The sequence below is a fragment of the Triturus cristatus genome, chromosome 11, assembly GCF_964204655.1.
Source record: "Triturus cristatus chromosome 11, aTriCri1.1, whole genome shotgun sequence".
In the NCBI taxonomy this organism is placed as follows: Eukaryota; Metazoa; Chordata; class Amphibia; order Caudata; family Salamandridae; genus Triturus; species Triturus cristatus.
In genome coordinates this window covers 31,260,036-31,282,434 of record NC_140594.1, presented here as the reverse complement: position 1 = coordinate 31,282,434, position 22,399 = coordinate 31,260,036, and the positions used below count along the sequence as shown (strand labels likewise).

Here is a 22,399-nt window from a genome sequence, read left to right as displayed (position 1 = left end):
CATGGGAGCGGGTAGGGTAGCAGACGCAGGCGGAGCAGTCCATAGCCACGAGACATGCTGAGACTGCGTTTGCACCGCTAGTAGTGGCGCACACTGCGACATTATCAGAGGAGTGGCTGCCACTCACTTGAACTTCCTCCGCATCCGTTTCTGATGATATCGGTGACGTATTTTCTCTACACAACCTGAAATATCAGTGACCAAAAGGTCAATGATCACTGTTGCTCCAAGTGAGTGTTCTGAAGTGACCCGGCCCATCTTCACTATCCTGCTGCACAGGGGCATGGCCTCAGGGGGGTGTTTGCATTCTAGGCGTGAGTGTTGGGTCTGAGGGCCCTGTGACGGTCCGCTATTTCTTTATTTTTTTTTTTCTTGTTGCCCTCAATTAACTTTTAACTTGGACATTTTTTGGGGGGGTTAAAAACATGTATGCAGTTCAGCATCCATACAAGTCCCTCTTGAATGGGTGCAAATTTACAAAAAAGTTTTAGGAATTCACAAACATTGGCAGTAGAAGGCTTGGAAAGCTGCACCATTTTCACGTTTCCAGGCAAACGACAGGCAATCAAACTCCCAAAAGGTGATGGCACAAGTGCTTGCAAATAGTCTAGCCACTGGCAATTCCTCCGGCCAACATTCCAAGCCATCGTTTTTCACCCACTGTGCCACTCTAGGCAGAGGCCCATCAAATGCAAATTTGTACAACGCCTGCTTCTCATGCAAACAATCCATCCCAAGCCTCGGTTATCTCACCCCTTCACTGTGTGGTGCTGTTTTTTAGATGGGAAATTTTAGATTTACATCCCTTGAATCTCATTAACTAAGCTACACCCCTACTGCTGCATTCTCGGCATGTGCCACCCTGAGCCTGGCGCTGACTGGCCACATCTGCAGCGAGTGCAGAAAAGGACCACCTCCTTGACCATATTGGCACCGGCTCAGCATTGGAAGAGCACCAGTTTAAGTGGCCCCTGGGGACTGGGCCCCTGCAGTTGATAATGTGTGGGGTTGGTCTGGCCACAGGTTTCCCCCATGAAGAGGATGACACAGGGCACTGTGGACGGCTCAAGATGAAAAGAAGCCCTTTTGTCTAATGCTCCAGGCCCTCTGGCACAGTTGTTTTTATTGCATCCCATGCACCTTCACTTGGCACGTCATCACTGATATTAACTTGATGAGTTCCAATTGTGAAGAAAAATAGCACTGATCTACATAAATAGTTAAAGCCATCTTTGCATTCCTTAATGTCTGATAAATTGCACAAAAGATGTGACTGACTATGCATTCATTCTTTTAAGTAGATTCATTCATCTCATCCAACATTCAATGTTTGATTGGCAGGACCTATGTGAAAAAGAAATATATTTATATGAGTGCATATATATATGTCATGTGATCAAGGCTTGCAAGAGCCGAAACGCGTAATGGCTGTATTTGAATAAAACAACTTTGCATTAACTTGATGGTCTGCGCCCGTTTGTGAGGAAACTTGGAGGAAGCAATGGAATTGATGGTGTATATATATATATATATATATATATATATATATATATATATATATATATATATATATATATTACTCTCTCCTGGCTCGATTTTGCTGAGACCCTGGCGCTTCAAATCCGGTGCGTGTTTCAAGGCAGAGCCACGCCAATTAATTTTCATCCACACTAATCCTTACGATTAAGGAAACCGCACTCGCAGAATATGAACTTCTCCAATTAGTTTATTTCAACAAAGTATACAGTTCGAGGAACAACCGACGCGTTTCGTAAACACAGTTTACTTGATCACGGTTGTATATATATATATCGGGGACATCATACCATATTGTTTCTGGTGTTTAGTAGGTTGAAGGGAGGGAATCGGTCTTGCCTGTCACTGGCTGGCCAGTGCGATTCAAAATAAATAAATGATCGGTTTATCCACGATCCAAGTATGTGCAAGCCCAGTAATTGGCAAGTATTTCCACAGGTATTGCTATAGCTGTGTAGTATCAACAAAAAAAGAGGCAAAAACAAACAGGCGCCATAATGCGGCCACTACTGGTGGCCGCGACGTTTTCTAGGCGTACACATGCATCACCACACAGGAGCACCTAGGGAATGAAGAAGGAGCCAATTATAAAAAATAAATATTTACTGATGAGTAAATATTTACAAATGTAATTTTAGCTGCGAGAAACCACTTTTATACTGAACAGCAGCCCAGTAGCAAATGGCAGCTGCAGCTCCCTCAAAATGTGTACACACGGTGATGAATTCAGGGACCAATGAAGAAGTGGGAGCTGGGAGTGGGTGGGGGTGGGGGAGAGGAACAAGGAGTGGGAAGTGTGGGAGGGAGCATCAGAGGAACTTTAGCCTCGACCCATGGGAATCCAAAAATAATAAAACAAGCATTGGTAATGCATCGGTTTTGCCAATGTTGTGATTAAAGAGCTATTTTCATCAATCATCCTCTGGGAGAAGGAAAGATCTCCCTGACAGATAACACAGGAGTACAGAGGATATGGCGCAGAGGCCAGAGCTGCTGACTTGAGAGCTGGGGATCCCGGTTCAAGTCTTGGCAGCACCACACAACATCCTGTGATTCTATGCAAATCACTTCATCTCTCCAGGTGATAAATTGTTATATAAATATGCTGCAAGAGTAAAAGGCAAAACTTTATGAAAATATAGTTTCACCAAAGCGAATTTTTTGGCAGCGAGAAACTGATAAGAGAAGCAGATGGAGGAACAAGCATTGGTAAATGCAGGAAAATATGCTACAGGCAATAGAAATGGAGAAAAGGTAAGTGGCATGCACAGGAACTAATGAGAAGCCAGCAAAGATAGGAGGCGGGATGTAAGTCTCTTTTAAGTTTATAATAAAAACAATAGATTTCTCAAGCACAGCGTAAGCGTTGTGCAGGTAAAACCTAAAAAGGCCAGGGAGGGGTAAAGGAAGCAAAGGAAAGCTTGGGGGAGAGGGGGAACGAGCAGCAAGCAGTGCACAAGGAAGGGGGCATTTGAGGGAAGCAACGCATGAGCGAGAGAGCTATTAAATATACACTTTCATTGAGTGCTGAAAGAAAATGAAAATAGTAGTTTCTGGAAGGTGAGCAGTGGAGGAACACAAGTCCTACAATCCAAAGGATAGTAAAGAGGCTATTGTCCAGTGGAGGAACAGGAAGAGGAAGGCACGCCAGCAAATAGGAAGCAAGCAAACGAGAGTGACAATGCAGCCAGCCAATGGTAAGCACACTATACGTTTTTGGTATGGTCCACAAGAGGGGTTTCAGAAACCGTCAGCTAAAAGCTGTCTCCAGGCAGAACCTCAACAATCAGAACCTGAAGAGCACCGAAAAGTTATCGAAAACTACAACAAAAAATTGAAAAACTACAATTAAAACTAAATCTCATCTAATACAACTGATCTAAAAAAAATTACACAAAGTGAACCCGTCGTACGTTCACGAACATTCCATGTATTTGGAATTTCCAGCTGTTCCCTTCTGGATTTCTCCGCTATGAAAGTTAGATAGGTTTGACCTTTGACCCTGGGGGTGTCAAGCACCATCTCACACCCCTTTACGAGATTTCGCAGGCTGCCTGAGCAGCTCCCACAGGATCCCGATAATGCCGCCTCGGAGGGCGCGCCTGCTCACGGGGCGCTTGGCACCTAAGTGATGCTTCTGGCGGCCCCTGGCGCGGCCCGTCTCGCGCCCGGAGAGGAGCACGTGCCTCTCACGCCCCGGGTCTCGGGAGGGTTCAGTGCTCGATAAGCACACGCCCTTCTCAGGGCACTCTCCAGGCTTCCCATCAGGCCATGTCGGCGCTCACACGTCGCGTCCATGGACTAAGGGTTGGAGGGCTGAGCCATGGAGTGTTTTGGAAAAGTTCTGTAAGCGTTTCACTGCGGACTTTATTACAAAGAAACAGAAAAAACTCCGACAAATTTGACGTTGTGCCAAAGTTAGCAGGAATGACTTGTGCTGCTGTTTCCATTTCTTCAGTCTGTCCTGCTCATAACTTAAAACAAGCACTGGAAATGCCAATAGGTCTGACTGAAAATGGTTCTTCAGTCATCGGTGAATGTTATCACCCAGTAACTCTCCATAGAGGCCCTCGGTCACTCATTCCTGCACTCCTGCATACATGCATTCACCCACTGACCCTTTCTTACATCCCCCTACTCATCCATCCTTAATAAAACACATATACAAAACCAACAAACATATGCAACATCAATGGAATATAACAAAAAAAATACGCCACTGCGTATACATGGCGGACATATGCTTGCAATAAAAGATAAGCAATAGCAGTGTACGGCAATCATGGAATAGCATTTTGCTCAGTGAATTATTGTTTTTAAGTTTTTAAATAGCAGTTACATTTAGAAGTAATGAGCCGGCCAACTTAGAACAGTAAAACAAATGATACACTCCAAGCAGCGGCCCGTGCAGGTAAGAGCGGTGAGGCCGAGTTGGGGGGATTCGATGGACGACGACAAGGGAAAAGTAAATAAATAAATTACTGTTGAAATCCCCCATCCTCCCTCCCCCCAATCTGGCCCCACCGCCTCACCACTCTTGCCTGCACGGGCCGCTGCTGTACACTAAGCACAATACCATTCCATGATGCCTGCTCATAAACATCGCACCTGGTGGCCATCTTGGAATGGTATTGTGTAAGGTGTATCATTGTTTTACTGATCCACGATCACCCATGAGTTGCTTCTAAATGTCCTGCTCATCTTCAAAGGGTAAAAAAAAAGTTGCACTATGAAAAATACCATTCCAAGATGGCCGTCTGGATTACAAGCAGTGGCCGGATGGGATGTGGTGCACTGTAGATGAAAATGAGTGTCAAGTGACAGGCTCGGTGTCTCTGTATGTGAAGCAACTGACTAATAAAAAATAATAATAATACGTGAGTCCTATTACTGTCCTGAAGTTTTACATTGCACCGACACACCTATGCTGCTTTTCATTGGTTATCACCATAAACAACGCAGGTCTACTTCGTTGAGCATAAGGTTTCCCACAGGACAATCATTATGCCCAGAATCCTACAATTAGAAATATGTACCAAATCATCACTGGGAAAAACATGCAAGCTCCTCCTAAGAGGGCCAACAGTGCAAATCGTCTTTCACCAGCGTTCCTCAAATGGCGTAAGTACACCAAAGCAAGGGCCACTGGAATTATGCGGCAGGAAAGGGCCAAATTATGAGGTAGGATTCAGTAAATTAAGCAGCAAGAAATACCAGATTAAACGGAATAATGGGGCACATTTTGTAATAGTATTACTTCATTATTTCATCATTTTTAAACTTGGTAACACTTTCTGGGCATTGTTTGCATTACATTAGTACCAATTTAACACCCAAATATTGGAAATATCAACAGAAAGGCGACCAGTCCAGCTTTGCAACGTCGTTCCACAGCGCAGCAACATATGTCATATTTTAGTAACTTTAGAAGCATTTGAGCAAGAACATTTTTTTTTGTTAAAATCGGCAGATTATGGGGCAGACGATAAATTATGTGGTAAATGCAGCAAATCTTTAGTTATGCAAAAACCACCACAGCCGCACAATCGCATAATTCCAATTGCCCTGACCAAAGCTCTTGCCTACGAAGGGAATGCTTGAGATTCTATCAAAAGACGAACGGTCTACAGCTTTAACACAGTGTGAAAAGATTCCATCATGAAGGCCTATTGGCTTTATCAATATGCATTTCACAATAAATAAACCCACCTCTCAGTACACGGTCTGACAAGATTGTGCAGCCAAGTCAAACTCAAACAAGCATTGGCAAAGCCAATAGGTCTGGCATTGGCCGCCAATTTTATCACTGTCCAATGGTTGTTTGCTTAGTATTTTTTTTTGTAAATCTTTATTGTTGTGGGTGCGGCTGGGCTATCGCTGCCTACCTCGCAGCAAAGACCTCAATTCAGGAAGGACCTTAAGACCTGGCTCTTCGACTGAACTACCCTTCCCACCAGCGCCTTGAAACCCTTACGGGTGAGTAGTTGCACTTTCCAAGAAACCTGATTGATTGATTGATTGACTCACAAAGTTGCCAACGGCTGAAGTGGGCTGATGCATTGTCCCAGGATGTATGCTGCACTGGGTGGAAGAAATGCGTAAATGACAAACAAAAATGTGTCGGCTCCATCTAATCGTCCCGTTGCCATGCTTTAAAGAGCAGCTGTGCTCTCTACTTGCTCCAGATTATTATCTCACTGGCATTGGGACACTTCTTCCTGAAGTAGCTGCTGTACCCTTTAAATGGATCATTCATTCATTCATTCATTCATTCACAATAGATCAATGGATGAAGAGCTGCATGAAAGCCCCAATAGGAAATTATATTATAACATCATTTTAGTAAGACCAACAGGTCTTGGCTAATTCCAGTCCTAAATGGCATAGGAAATAAAATGAAAGGGAACCTATCAAAGGGCGACAATGGACATATAAAGAACTGGTCCGCCAGCCCAGGAGCTAAAGTGCTCACACTTGCAGCCTGGTGTGCTGCTGTTCACAGGGCGAGAGCCAGTGGGAGGAAGTGGACATACCCACTGTTGGAAAGTGGCCCTCTCTGAAGGGTCACCCCACATTTTTTGCCTTCCTCCGCCACTTTTTCTAACCTCGTTTATGCTGGCTTTAGGACTCCGAGCACTTTAACGTTGCTAACCAGTCCTAAAGTGCTTGTGCTCTCGCTTCCAAACATGGTAACATTGACTCATACCCAACTGGCCTATTTAATTTACTTATAAGTCCTTAGTAAAGTTCACATGTGCCCAGGGCCTGTAAATTAAACGCTAGTAGTGGGCCTGCAGCACTGGTTGTGCCACCCACTTAAGTAGCCCTTTAAACATGTCACAGGCCTGCCATTGCAGTGCCTGTGTGTGCAGTTTCACACTGCCATGCCGACCGGGCAAATTAAACCTATGCGAGGTCTAAACATTCAAAGTTCATAGCTTGACTTCTACTAATTGGATTTTTGTCCTTTTGGTTTTGTTTTATTTATTAAATTAAGAGCTGTTTTTCTCAGTCAGTGTGGAATCTTTTTGTGAGGTCTTTACACTGAGCTCCGTTTTGATGTGCTGCACGAATACTTTACACATTGCGTCTCAAGTTAAGCCTGACTGCTCTGCGCCAAACTACCAGTGGACAAGCACAAGTTAATTTAGGGAGTGTTTGTGACTCACCCTGAATAGGATTGTGGTTCCCGCTTGGACAGGGTGCATACGCTGCCAACCAGAAACCCAATGTCCACTATGCTTTGCACAATCTTCTGCACCCAGGGTTTCTTAGAGAGGGTAACCAACACAAAACCCTTGCGTACTATGACAAACCGTGAGCTTTTATATCACTAAGGAACTGTTTGTTGTCTAAAACATAGTGTTCTGATAATAAACCTTTAAAGGCTAATTGATTGCACAATATGCTTTTCCCAATAAAGACATCATACCTACTGCCTTTGTAATAACGTTCAAGGATGCACAGATCAGACCTAACCCACCTGAAAAAAAGTTTCTCAAATAACAACTCTTTCCGATTGCATTTACCATTGTCACCTCACCTTATCTACCTCAGTCCTATTGTATGGCACCTCAGCTCTTCCACCGGCATCCATCAGGCATGCAGTTATAAAATTCAGAATATGAACAGATTTACATTGGGTAAAATGGTATATGACTCCTCACCGGAGAAGGATTTTCACAATCCTAATCTTCTACCCTTGGGTTTGCGAGAAGGTGCAATAAAACACCCGTGTCGCAGCAGTGGACTCTGGCTCCAGGTAATGGAATACCTGTCTACAGGCGTTAACACAGTCTGACCGTGTGCAGGCCTACAGGCTTTGAAACATGCTTTTCACCAAAAGCCCTGAGGCAGACTGCCCTTGTCATAACCTTTCATACTGAACAGATTGGACGAATGGAATCTGACATAACTTTTCCCTGTGAACCAATCAGACGAGAAGCTTTATTGTCTCGCCTCATAACCACTCTGGCCGTCTATATTGAGCATAAGGTTTCCCAAAAAGCAAACTCAGCATTCAGTGGAGGAGCACGCCTTCACCCAACTGCACGCTTGTAGAGAGGAGGATCTGCATGTGGGCGGAGCCTGACCCCATGCTTGAGCACAGCTCCTTTGAGTCTGTCCTCTTTATTATTCTGTTATCATCGTGAGCACACGCTTCCCCACAAGGCAGCCCTCACTCATACAGACATAAAATTACAAATATGTACCCCCCCCTAAACAGGCCTAGCACGGATTCTCATTGAGCAAATCTTCTGTGCCAGGGTTTGTCAGAGGGAGGAACACAAAACTCTGCCCTATTTTATTAATCTGTGATATTTCCTTTCACAAAATACCTGTCTACAGTCTAATGTCAATCACCCGCATGGGTTTAATATCTTTTCTCAAAAGAATTAAAGAGTCAAGCCTAATCCCTTTGTTGTAACGTTTTACAGCTAAAAGGTCAGACCTGCGGCATTTGACTACATTTTCCGGATGAGCCAAACACTTTGATCCCCGGCTGACCAACTCTACCTTCTGTACTAAGAATAAGGTTTCCCAAAAGGTAAATGAACCACTGCTTTGCTGTGGAAGAGAGGAACCACACCCAACCTCTTGAATGCAGACATCAAAGCTTCAGCAACTACAGGCGTCCGTCAATACTGTCCGATGCAGAAACCAAGCACAGCCAATCACAGATTCATGCAAAACCTACCTAATGCTGATACAAACCGCCTCGCCAATTACAGACAGAAATATTTCTAATCAAGGCAGACACGAAAGACGAGGGGCCACATGTACTAACATTAGTGTTTACCAAAGAGCAAATGTTTGCAATGCGCTTTTTGGAAATCGCAAGCACTAATGTACTAATGTGTGTTTTACACTTTTTGCAATTTCTGGTGGGTTGCAAATAGACTTACCTCGTTAATATTAATCAGGTCTCAGTATGCGACCTAAGTATTGGGAATCTCAAAAATCAAAGGGATGGTGGCCTGCTGGGGTCAGCAGACCATCATGTCTGTGATTGCTTTTAAATAGATCAATCTTTTTTTTAAAATGCATCCTGTTTTCCTTGGAGGAAAAAAGAAAACAGGATGTGTTTCAAACAAAAAATAAAAAAGCTTTCTTTTCATTTTTTAAGTACATGAAAACATTGCCTGCTCTTAAAAAATATTTTTTCATCCATTCTCAAAGGTGAAGGGGTCATTTGGGGACCCCTTCCCATTTGCAAATGGGTTACCACCAACTTTAGGTTGATGGTAAAATGCAAATGTTTTGCTACTGCATTTTGGTCTCAAAACATTGGTACATACCAATGTGAATGCGTATTTGGAAGGGATGCCCTAAACACGCCCCTTCCAAATACTCAATTGCAAACACAAATTGCAATTCGGTAACGTGTTACCGAATCGCCATTTGTGTTTTGTACGTTCGTAAAAGCATTTTTGTAATTGGAAACGGCCCGATCTGCTATTTCCGACCGCAAAAATGCTTAGTACATATGGCCCTTAAAGAGGCAGGCTGCTAATTGGGAACCCATTGAATGACTACCAATACAGGAACAGTGGCAAGCAAAGGAATTAAAAACTCCAGTCTGCAACACCAGACATGAAACTTTTTTTTAAAGGAGTCTATGTTCATTCAAGGAAAACATGCTGAATAAACAAAAATAAGTGTCCTGTTTGGGAAGATATGGTGAGAAGCAGTCAGTGGTACCAGCTCCCCCCCAAGGCCAGTGGACACAATTCCCTAAGTGGAAGCTATGGAACAGGGACAGGTTGCTCTTTGCAGACGAGTTACCACCTCGTTTGCAGTGACAGCTCATTCGATGTGGCGGAGGAGTGTCGCCCCACTGTTTTTTTCACTAGTATAATTACTCAGTTATTTTCATTTTATTTTTTCAGATTTGGTGCATATCCTCTTTGCGAGGCGAGGCAGGGCGGGGCTGACAGAGCAGCTGAGGAGTGGTTTGCCCCCACTCCAAGTGCGCAGGACGCTTTGTTCTGCCCTCTCTGGACGCCGAAAGCATTCATGCGCACTTTCCCCTTCTCCATGCAGGCTGTATTACAGCCTGCGTGGAGAACATGCCCAGGCCCCCACTCCCTGGCTTGGCGCAATGTCACAGCGCTCAGACCAATCACACCTTAGGGGAGGGAGCCTGGCTGCCTGCTTCCTGTTCCTGTAGTTGGAGAAAGGAGACCAGGAGCAGAGACGCAGGGCCCGGCCTCAAGGTAAGTTTTTTACATTCCCACACCCCCGCACGACCCCTGCCCCTCGTGACCCTGCCGTCCCCAGCGACCCCAGCGACCCATGCCAGCCTCTACTGACACTGACGTATTACTGAGCTGGCTGCCTGGGGGAGGGCCCTAGATCCCACAAGTCCTAGGGGCCGAGTAGTGACCTGGAGAGGGCCACTGGCCAACGAGCACTGTGCGTGGCGGCGAAGCGGGGGCCTCCGCTCCGCTGCTGAAGACTAATGCGGGGAGGAGGTAAAGGCATCGCCCGCCCGTGGCTTCTTTTTAATTTGTATTCCCGGCACTGAGCTCAGACAGTCCTCGTCTAATCAGTTTCACATCGCGTGAAAATTGTGAAAGACCGCACTCATACCACCTACAATTATAGCCCTTAATATGACCGGGCCATGATTTGAGCACTATCGACAGTGTAAATTTTGCACCTGGTGAACAAAGCATGGGCTATGATATTTGCTAATTCACTTTGTACCGTATTTTCGTTTATGCACCTCGGGTGACTGTCCCTATTGCCTGCTATCTTTCATTTTTGAGATCCCAGGATTTTGTCTTGTATTTCCCGTGGTGATTGTGGTCGCGGCAGCCAAGCTGTGGCAATGAATGACCCACACAATCGCTTCTCAGGGCCTGCTGTCCGTGATGTTCCCACGGGTTCAATTGCAAAGAATGAAATGGGCCCTCTGGCTACTGTTTGCATTGTAAATTCAGCAATAATTATGCTTTAGTGGTAGGGTGACCAGGTGTCACAGATTTGCCAGGTCGGTCCCGGTTTTTCACCAGCCGTCCCAGCAGATTTCAAGATATTTTGCTCAAGTCCCGGTTTTTAGAGCGGGTCGACTGAAAACGGCGGAAGGTGTTTTTTACGTTTTACAAAGCAGGGATAGTTAGCAGTTGTTTCAAGAAAGCAATCTAATTAACAGGCAAGCTACTGGATTAAAATTTTTTTATTTTATGTATGTTCTTGCTGCCTGTTCTGTAATTCTCTGCTGAGGAACGCTGTCATTCTGTGCGCTCGCTTGAAGTAAAATGGTAGTCCTTCTTCTACTTTTGTGAAATGTCCCAGTTTTTTAATTCAAAATTCTGGTCACCGTATTCAGTGGGCACCTCGATCCGTTTGGCCCCTGGTGTCACTGCACCTGCAGTCCTGCACTGATTGAAGCTCCACCTCTTCCTCTGTACACAGAACAGTGGGCCATATTATCAAGAACGGGGATAACAGGAAACTGCCGCTAAAGCGGCGATAGGGGGCATCATAATATGCCCTTGAGAATTCCAACAGAAGCCCAGGTTTGATGTCCTTCACACCACAACATGGGCTTCTATTGGAATTCTCAAGGGCATATTATCAAGCCCCTTATCGCTGTAGCGGCAGTTTCCTGCTGCTAATGCGGCAACAAGGCACGCAACACTACATAATGTTACCGCTGTTCTTGATAATATGGCCCAGTGTCTCTCCCATCCCAGACAGTTTTACTCTCTGATATCGCGAGGAGCAGTGAAGGCTGTCGAGTCTGTGTTCCTCAGAGGGACCAGTGGTGGTTCAGGAATGGGGGGCCGGCGGTGAACGGGGGGAGGGGTCTGCCGGGGGGAGAGAGGCAGGGAATGGGTCAGGAGACAGTAGGGCACAATCACCAAACTTGCTGCCTGGCCCCTCCTCAACAGTCTCTCAGCAGCGCTCAGTCCTCATTGTAAAGACCCGCAGCACATGAACCAGAGGCCTTTCAGGAATCCGCACCCTGTGCCCAGCCGCCGCTAACTCGCTGCCCCAACGCTCAGATATTGGTTTTGATTAAAGTGCAAGTGTGGGGGCATAGGGAAGGGCGAGGCGTGCCTCTAGGGAAGGAATAGAAACACAGACGTGATATTGCAACGCAGCTTAATTGAGCCCTGCTGATGGGAGGAAGAAATAAAATTCCATTATTCAAAAAAAGTTCCAGAATGCTCTGGCACTCCTCTCTTAACCCTTCACTGCTCCTGTCACACCTCTGAATCTTTATTTTTCTTCAACCTCCTAGGAATGCCACAGCCCCCATCTCCCCACGAGGGACCCTCTTTCTGAGCCTAAATTTTCCCATGCCTCCTTGAACATTCCCACATTGGCTTGAAAGAATAAGTCCAACTTACCCACAGAAGGCCTTGTTTGCAGGGACATGTTTGACTCTTTCCTGTTGCCTGATATTCTAAACACCCCCAAAAATGAAGAGCGCAAAACAGAAATGATTTGGCTTTGTTTGGTTGTTTGACTGTTTTAGTCCACTTGTAGCACTCTACGAAAAACGAGGCTTCAGTTTGCTGTTCCTCTGTCCATACAAGATCAAATATTTATGAGGAACAAAGATACTGCAAGCTCCCACAATCGTTTTTTCTTAGATTTACAGCACAACTCTGGATGCCGCATCCCCACTATGTTCTGAAATCTGAACCAGGCGTTTGCCGCCATCTTCCGCAGCCTGCCGCTTTACTCTATGGCTCAATTGTAATTGGCACACCCTGAATAATTATTTTATATAATCCCAATTTAAACTACCAGAATTTATTTTTTTGTGCAAAATCTAAGATTAGAAGCAGCTCTCCAGTTTTCACGGTCACCATAGCCAGTCTCTTTCTTTATGTCATTACTGCCCTTTCACAATTATCTTATTAACCTTTCATGCTTTCTCAAATTTGCTTGAAAATGAACCATTTGCCCCTTCTTTTTTCAAATTTTCTCAGGGGGAATACCCCCTCACTGCCCCTTATGACTGTTGGGGCCGCTCGCTCGCGTGCTGAGCCCGCTGACGGCATATCACTCATCCCGAACTTTTACGCCTCACCACTTTCAAATGTCACCAGCCGCCTCTGCTCGTTTGAAGTGCTGATAACTTATCAATGGTTTGTGAATGCGACTACAGTCAAAGGCATTGATAAATGCCACTGCGAATCGATAATTGAAGAGGAAGCCCCACTCAAGTCTCCCTCTAATTGCGAATTGAATGATTGCAAAACGACTTTTCCGATTCTGAAAGGCGTTTCAATAGGGGCTGATGAGCACATTGTACGAGAAACACTTCACAGATTTTGCGAATGAGATGGCCCTTTAGAACTTAAACTTGAAAGTAGGCAGAGCGACGGGTCATGCAGAGGGCAGAAAGGGCGATGCTATTTTGTAGATCAGAGGACTGTGGTGTGGGCTTGTAGGAACCTGGTCAGAGGACAGTTATAGCCTGCCCTGTAGCTGCTCAGCACACATCCTCGGTTCCTCACCTCACCAGAACCCACAATGAGCGGGCTGCTCCCAGCCGAGGGATCACCCCAGATCTGCATGAAAGAATCCGGGCTGCAGGCCAAGGCAAACCCCAACATTCACATCCTCTGAGGTCATGGCAGGGCAGCAGTCCCTGCCTAGATACAGCCAGGAGGTGTAATGTAAACCAGCTGCACCATATGGGAAGCTAACGTATAGAATGCAAGGAGTGAGCCCATGAAACACCATCTGGCGACGAGGCAGGTGTGACTAATGTAGCTCAATCAGAGATTGTCATACTGATGCATCTTTTTTATAGCGCCCACTTGTCTCTAGACTGGCTGCATGGCACTGATCTGGTTTGTGTGTTGCCTCGTGCAATGGCTTCAACATACAGGTTTAATGTGGGGCAAAAGAGTGCATGTCCATTGGCTCTTAGCTTCGGGTGTCCATGGTCGCCAGTTGCCCGGTCCTTGCGCGCAGTCGGCCCTGGGGCACAGAGATAGTTGTAAGTGATACATAGGTGCACCTAGGACGTACTGTTGTGTTTGTCGGCTCCTAGGGTCATTCATTACTAACCGTGCTGTCGCATGCGTTCCTCTTTGGTGACAACTCTTTGAACTGCTAATTTTCATTCACACATTCACAACATTAGTTGCAGACACAATATAGCGCTGTACGTTTTACACCAAAAGAGAGTGCTCACAAGAGCTCACTGGCACCGAGAGTGACATAAGAAGAACTAATACAGCACATAGTATGATAGGATAATGCCTACAAGAAATTAACAGAGTAAGATCTGTGAAATGAGGGAAGCACGCGAAACCTAAAAAAGGCACCGAAATCATTATTAAATGTCAAAAGACGTGATTGATATAAACCATCGACATGTCATTCACAAATACGAGACATGGTTACTTAAAACTCAGAGGCAAGTATTAGATATCAATCAATAGGAATTATAAAAATTAGTCATAAAATATCCATCTATCTATCTATGTATCTATCTATGTATCTATCTATCTATCTATCTATCTATCTATCTATCTATCTATCTATCTATCTATCTATCTATCTATCTATCTATCTGTCTGTCTGTCTGTCTGTCTGTCTGTCTGTCTATCTGTCTGTCTGTCTGTCTGTCTGTCTGTCTGTCTGTCTCGCAGCGGCCAGAATGGCTAACTCCGGTTTGATCCCGGTCTCAGCTCAGCATCATGTAACTCTGGGCAACAGCTCACTTAATCTCCTCGACCGCGCTTAGCGCCTTGAAACCTTAAGGGGTGATATGTTTGCACTTTACAAATATGGATCATTATTGTATCTATTCACTGAAAAAAACAAAGGTTTGTCGGTGATAACATAACGGTTTTAACTCAATAAACTACAGAAATTCACCGGTTATAGTTATCAGAGCCATGCACTGCTTATGACCTTAGATATTACATCACTCATGACATGTTCTACGACATCATTTATGACCTCACAGATGACATCTCAGTCATCAGTCATAAGAGTCTCGCTCGCAGGAGTGGATTGGGATTTCTTTTTGGGTTCAAGGGGCTCTCGCAAGAGTCCCTCGAACCCAACTGTCCAGATATACTAATATTTAAATATCTCCAAAACTACCGAGTGGATTCACACCAATTCAGACTTTCTGGACCAAGATCCAGCTTACTGCCAAATTTAATATAAATCTGTACAGCAGTTTTTGTGGTAGTGTTTCTTAAAAACGTCCATGGAAAATGCATGGGATTTTGAGTTTTGGAACTACCCTCTATTTTCTCAGCCCGTTTGATGGGTCACCCCGAAACTTTCCATGTTACAAAGTAGGCAAAAAAGAGCATTTTTTGTGAAGGTGTATCAAACGGTGCCAAAGATATAAGTAGAACAACAAAGGATTTCCTATGGAAAAGCTGACCTAACTATAACCAACTAGTGGCGACCGCCACCGACTGCCATAGGGATGATATATCTATATATTTATCAAGTCCAGGATCAAACACCTCAACAACACTCTCACTCGGAGTTTATGAAGAAAACTTTGCTTTACTTCCAACAAGTATAGATACATTACATTACACAGTGGCAGTCGCCACTGTATCGTTGGGACCTAGTTAACATGGGAGTAGGGATTTATGGCTTGCTAATAACTTCTGTGTATTGTGACGAATCTTCAGGAAATATTCCAAAAACAAAGTCATCCACCTTAGTTCCTTCCTGGACAGTTTTGGGTTATCTGCCAAGTGGCGTTTCGAGAAAAAAAGGGGGACCCGAAACGCAATTTCCCATAGAAAATTCGAACAGCATATCGCAAAAACAGCTGGATAGAATGACTCCAAATTTGTCAGAAAGCTAGATCCTTTTTAGGTCTCGCCTGACCCAGCGCATGCGCTGGTCTGGTGAGACTTATTGAGAGGGCTCCAAAAAGTGCAACCAGGCCAGCCTAGAGCTACAGTGCATGTGCGCGGGCGCACACGCCGCGCTTTACCGCGATTACTTTGACTTTCGCGTCCGCACGGCCGCTTTGCTGTTTGATCGTGATCACAATCGCGATCACTTTCACTTTCGCAGCCGCACGGCCGCTTTGCATAGCCAATAGGTCTCGCTTTTGGGACCTTATAAGTATTTAGTTATGCAACTGTTGCATAGCTAAACACTTATAAGGTCCCAAAGGCGAGACCTATTGGCTATGCCAATGCTTGTTGTGATTTGCTGTAAATCCATCAGCAGTTTTTAAGCGACTAAAGTTCAAAATCTTTGTATTTCCTGACGGTTGCATTAGTGGATGGGACGCCGAGTCCAGCAATCATGCCACTTCAAATGATAGTGCGATCTGATTGGCAGAGGGGGCTTTTTTCCCATGATCCACCTCACTCCCTTTCGAGTGAAAGCCTTGGGTGACCTTCCGCAAGAGTTTGCTCTCCGATTGACCGGCTGCAACATGAAGATGAATGTTGAGGCTTTCTTTTCAGGATATGGGGATGCAGTTCCTGTGTCCTGAAAATTAGAAAGCAATGAGGTATAAGGTGTCAGTTTAGATGTAACCCGAGACCCTGGACCAAGTGGGGGGTCAACCCCGGGCTGACTTTAAAACAAAACTAGGAGGGGGGGTTCCGCGATACCCCGGCTATCCGGCATTACTGCAGGGGCTGCCCTGCCTCCCACAAGAGGCTTGCGGGATCAGATTTGTTTTTTAGAAGAGGGGGCTGGCCTGAGTATCTGTGGTGAGTTGCTGTGAAATGGAGAAGGCCAGTTCTACTCATCTCAAGCAACTATAGGTCACGTCAAATGAGTACCAGGGAACTCTGCAGTCACCATCTTATGTTTGGTATTGGTGTTTTACGATCTAAAGATGCCAATAAAGACATACGGGGAAAAAAACTATACCTCATGCCCCCACCATGCACAACTTATGACCACCCACATTACAACACTCACGAGTTGTTCTGTGACATGATTGATAAGATTACTGATGACAACTGAACTGATATTATTGACGACAACACTGTGCACGGTGGGGGTGCAGGTTACAATTACTTAAAATAACTATCAATAATAACTATTGAATTTCAGTGTTTTTTTTTAAAAAGTTACATTTAAACTGACATTTGTGCCTAACTATAACGCTACTTTAACCTTTGTTTTTTTCTGTGAAATATATCAACGTCATGTCTGAAAAGAAGAGATCAATTCAAAGTTATTAATAAATAAACTGAAGGGATTTATAGACAGCAACCGGAAGTGATTAGAAAATAACTATCAGAATTGGCATGCAGATATTAAAAGAACTGTTTTGTATTAAAGTTTATTGATACGGCAACACACTCTATGTCGGGATACACACCCAACTGATCAGAAGACTTCAAACCATGCAACACTCAGAGACCAGACTCACACTGAGACCACCTCCCTGCACTTACATCACCCCGCACCTCAGAAACCTTCACAGTCTCCTCGTCGACAAAAGCACACTCTTGAAAGTCCTCACACACATACAAATCCCTGCATAACCTTGGCCCCACCTACCTCAACAACTGCATCAACTTCCACACACCCATCAGACACCTCTGCTCAGCCTACTCGCACACGTCCCCCACATAAGGAGAACTAGAGCCGGTGGTCATTCATTCTTTCTTCTACCTCTCTCCTAGATACACACACAAACACACAGAAAATTGTGTCTCATTCCAGCACTTAATAACATCCATTTAACTATTGTTTTTTTCAGTGCCTTTTGGGGATTTTGTTTAACACTAGTTGCGTTTCTTAGCACCTAAAGTAACTATAACATACACTCTCAGGACATGGATCCAAATTTTGCAGTTCAGAAATATTTAATCTGCTTCTACGTTACGCGTTTCGGCAGTGGCAAGGCTTCACTGCTGAAATGCGTAACGTAGAAGCAGATTAAACATTTCTGAACTGCAAAATTTGGATGTGTGTCCTGAGAGTGCATTATTTCGCAAACGCAAAAGAACTTTATGGGATTTACGAGCCGGGTGCTCTTCCGGCGCATGCACCACCTTTCAAGGGTCTCTGGTCTGGACTGGAGCGTTCGTGGTTTTTTATATATATATATATATATATTCACTGAAAAAACCATAGGTTTCACACACGTTATAGTTAGGAATTAGCATTTAAAAAACCTTAGAAATTCAGTGAAAAAACCATAGGTTTCACACATGTTATAGTTAGCTGGACATTTTACTCGTAAAAAACCAATGAAATTGCCCCGTTATAGTTAGTTCAGCTAACTATAACTCGCGCGCCCGCAATGCACTGCTGATGACGTCACATATTACATCACTCATGACATGGTCAGTGACATCACTCATGACATCACTGATGACATCTCAAATGACATCACTGATGACATCACTGATGACATCATCCTTGTGATAGAGTGGCAGACCTCCTCTCACCTTAATATAAGCTTTGATACACACATTCAAAAATAGAGACTAAAAATTTCAAAACAATGGACATACCAATACCAGTTACAACAACCTCTTCAGTAATTCTAAGATCCACATACACATCCACTCATTCACCAACAGTCCTATACAGTCACTCATACATGTACTCACTCATCATATGTACTCATACATCTATACATCCTGTTACACAATGCCACTCATCCATAGAGTTACTCACACACATAGTCACTCATGCTAATAAAGAATAAAACATACATTTACTTGCATATACAGTAATACACACACCACCATACTTACTTCTACGGAAACTTACACATACTTAGTCTTTTAAACAATCACTTATAGAAACACATACTTATTCATACAGGAACTCTTTCAATCTCTCCCTCTCACATATACTCACATATATACACCAATAGTCACATATACTAGTTAAAAACATATGTAGTTACTCCTGAAGACACTATTGAGACAGTCATTCACTCACTAACACACCCATACACACACTCATCCACCCATACAGTCCTGCACACATGCTGTCTTCAACACATACAAACAGTGAGTCACTCATTCATGCATCTATGCACTACGTAATACCCCCCACCGTACCATACAGACACTCAGACTGATACTCAAAAAAACAACTAATAACCTATATAGACACCCATGTAGCTACTCACCAACCCATGCAGCCACTTATACACAAAGTGAGAGATACACTTAATCAGTCAGTAACACAATCAATTTTTCAAAAACAAATCATCCATTTAGACACTTATATACCCATTTATTCTTCCATCGACCTTGAGATACACATATATAAAACATATTTAATTTTCAGAAAAACACACATTCACTGGATGATGTCATCAGTGATGTCATCAGTGATGTCATTTGAGATGTCATCAGTGATGTCATGAGTGATGTCACTGACCATGTCATGAGTGATGTAATATGTGACGTCATCAGCAGTGCATTGCGGGCGCGCGAGTTATAGTTAGCTGAACTAACTATAACGGGGCAATTTCATTGGTTTTTTACGAGTAAAATGTCCAGCTAACTATAACATGTGTGAAACCTATGGTTTTTTCACTGAATTTCTAAGGTTTTTTAAATGCTAATTCCTAACTATAACGTGTGTGAAACCTATGGTTTTTTCAGTGAATTTCTAAGGTTTTTTAAATTCTAATTCCTAACTATAACGTGTGTGAAACCCATGGTTTTTTCAGTGAATTTGCAAGGTTTTTTAAATGCTAATTCCTAACTATAACGTGTGTGAAACCCATGGTTTTTTCAGTGAATTTGCAAGGTTTTTTAAATGCTATTTTTTTTTTTTATTCTTCATTTTTTTCAAACATATTTTTAATTTAATTTTCTTATCTTTTATAAAGACTATGCTTAAATTTTTAAAATCCTTAAATATTTTTTTTATATATATTTTTTAAAATAAACATGTAAAATTTATTTCCAGTTTTTTTTTTTTTTTTTTTTTTTTTTTTTTATAGTACGCGTACCGTAAGCTCACGGTAAGCGTACGGTTTACGCAACGCCCGTAATCTATCTACGCTGCTTGCGTATAGTTACGTACTTTGCGTAGCCGCGCGTACTGCGCGTGGGACGCGTGCGCGCTTACGCAACACGCGTACGTTACGCGGAAGTGCCGGGGAGTGACTGTTATGCGCGCAAGCGCGTGTCTTTTTTACGCGCACGCGTACTTTTTGCCGTAAGCGTACCGTAAGCGTACCGTAAGCGTACGGTAGGTCATGTGATCTTGAAACACAACTTTTGATTGGTTGAAACTACTTTCAGTTCTAGAACTCTCCTACACCACACCCATTCCCCTCATTTCTGCTTGTGATCCCTTGGGAGAAGGAGCTGGTTTGTCTTTGGGATACGATGGCAGAACAGCAGAGCTCTTCTGAGAGTGATGCTAGCACCAGCAGCACTGTCTTGAGGCAGAGAGCGAGGAAAGTAAAGCCTTCTTATGTTTGGGATTATTTTACTTTTCCAGAAGGCCAGCAAAAGGTGAATGCACCCTTAGTTACTTGCAAGCTGTGTAAGCGTGTACTTTCTAGAGGTAATCCTAACAGGAAGTATTCCTTTGGGAATCACACCATGAAGAGACACCTCCAGGAAGTACACAGAAGGACACATGGTCATCTTTTTGGAGGTAACTCTTCAGAAAGACGAGCCAGTACATCCACAGCAGCTCAGCCTGGACCATCACCTGCAGGGCAGACTCCTTCTTCTGCAGGTCAGGTGAGCCCTTCATCTGTGGGGGGAGAATCTCCTTTTGCTGGCCCTCTGGAAATTAACCCTCGGTTTGCGAGGGTTGAAGTACGGTGCGCCACTTGTCACGATCTAATTACTTATAGGGAGACCAGTGTTTCCCTGGTGAACAGTAAAATAGATCAGCACACTTGTCGTACCGTCTAATATTCCCAATCTTTCTTTCCTCTGTCCCTGCATGAACACAACGGTTCTTTTAAGAGCCAACCTTATCTTTCATCTTTTTTTTACATATGTTTTTAAAAACTTTTTTTTATTTTTTTTTACCGTACGCGTACGGTAAGCGTACCTTTTTTTTATTTTTTTAAAAAAACACTAAAAATCATTTATCACATTACAAGGTCCTTGAGAGACTACAATTATTATTATTGACTTACCATACTCACTCAAAAAAATATTTATTCATTTGTTTTTTTAAAAAATAGTTTTTAAAATGGTTGTAGTTTCCAAAAATGTTCTATATCGATCTGAAAAAAAAGAAAAAAGTATTAATATTTTTAAACCATTTTATAATACAGTACACATATTTACATTGCTACACTCCAGCAAGGGCAACCAGCCTTAGTGATGCTGAATGTATTTGCATTACAGACTTAAACCTGAAAACCCCACTCGCTTCTAATTACTGTGCATGACTATACATGGCAAGCACATGGGTGTGTGCTAAGCCTCTGCTTCTTCCCCCAAAAATTCGCTCCCCTTTTCCATCTACTGCAACTGTGAAATCACCAGAGCAAGACGCAATAAATCTCTGCCTATAATTCTTCTATGCACACAGAGTCATGTTTTCACATTAGTGCCAAAACGAAATTTCTTTGCCAATTTGAAAGCACACTTACTGCTCTTTTTTTTTCGGGCCAAGTGAAAATCTCTTTTTACAATTTGAAATCACTTTTACAGACTGACACATTCTGAAACCTTTTTTTTTAATTTATTTAAATGCACATGTCCAAGCTGTTTTTTTTTCAGAGCACCACCGTGTGTATTCTCTGTGACTGCCTACACTCCAGCAGGGGCAACCAGCCTTACTGATGCTGAATGTATTTGCATTACAGACTTAAACCTGAAAACCCCACTCGCTTCTAATTACTGTGCATGACTATACATGGCAAGCACATGGGTGTGTGCTAAGCCTCTGCTTCTTCCCCCAAAAATTCGCTCCCCCTTTCCATCTACTGCAACTGTGAAATCACCAGAGCAAGACGCAATAAATCTCTGCCTATAATTCTTCTATGCACACAGAGTCATGTTTTCACATTAGTGCCAAAACGAAATTTCTTTGCCAATTTGAAAGCACACTTACTGCTCTTTTTTTTTCGGGCCAAGTGAAAATCTCTTTTTACAATTTGAAATCACTTTTACAGACTGACACATTCTGAAACCTTTTTTTTAAATTTATTTAAATGCACATGTCCAAGCTGTTTTTTTTTCAGACCACCACCGTGTGTATTCTCTGTGACTGCCTACACTCCAGCAGGGGCAACCAGCCTTAGTGATGCTGAATGTATTTGCATTACAGACTTAAACCTGAAAACCCCACTCGCTTCTAATTACTGTGCATGACTATACATGGCAAGCACATGGGTGTGTGCTAAGCCTCTGCTTCTTCCCCCAAAAATTCGCTCCCCCTTTCCATCTACTGCAACTGTGAAATCACCAGAGCAAGACGCAATAAA

General features: G+C 43.5%; 1 protein-coding gene across 2 annotated transcripts in view; it reads right to left on the bottom strand.

Annotated features, from left to right (window-relative positions):
* ADGRD1 (adhesion G protein-coupled receptor D1) overlaps window positions 1-22,399 on the bottom strand; it is a 1,181,274-nt gene that overhangs the window by 813,925 nt on the left and 344,950 nt on the right. The window lies entirely within an intron of this gene.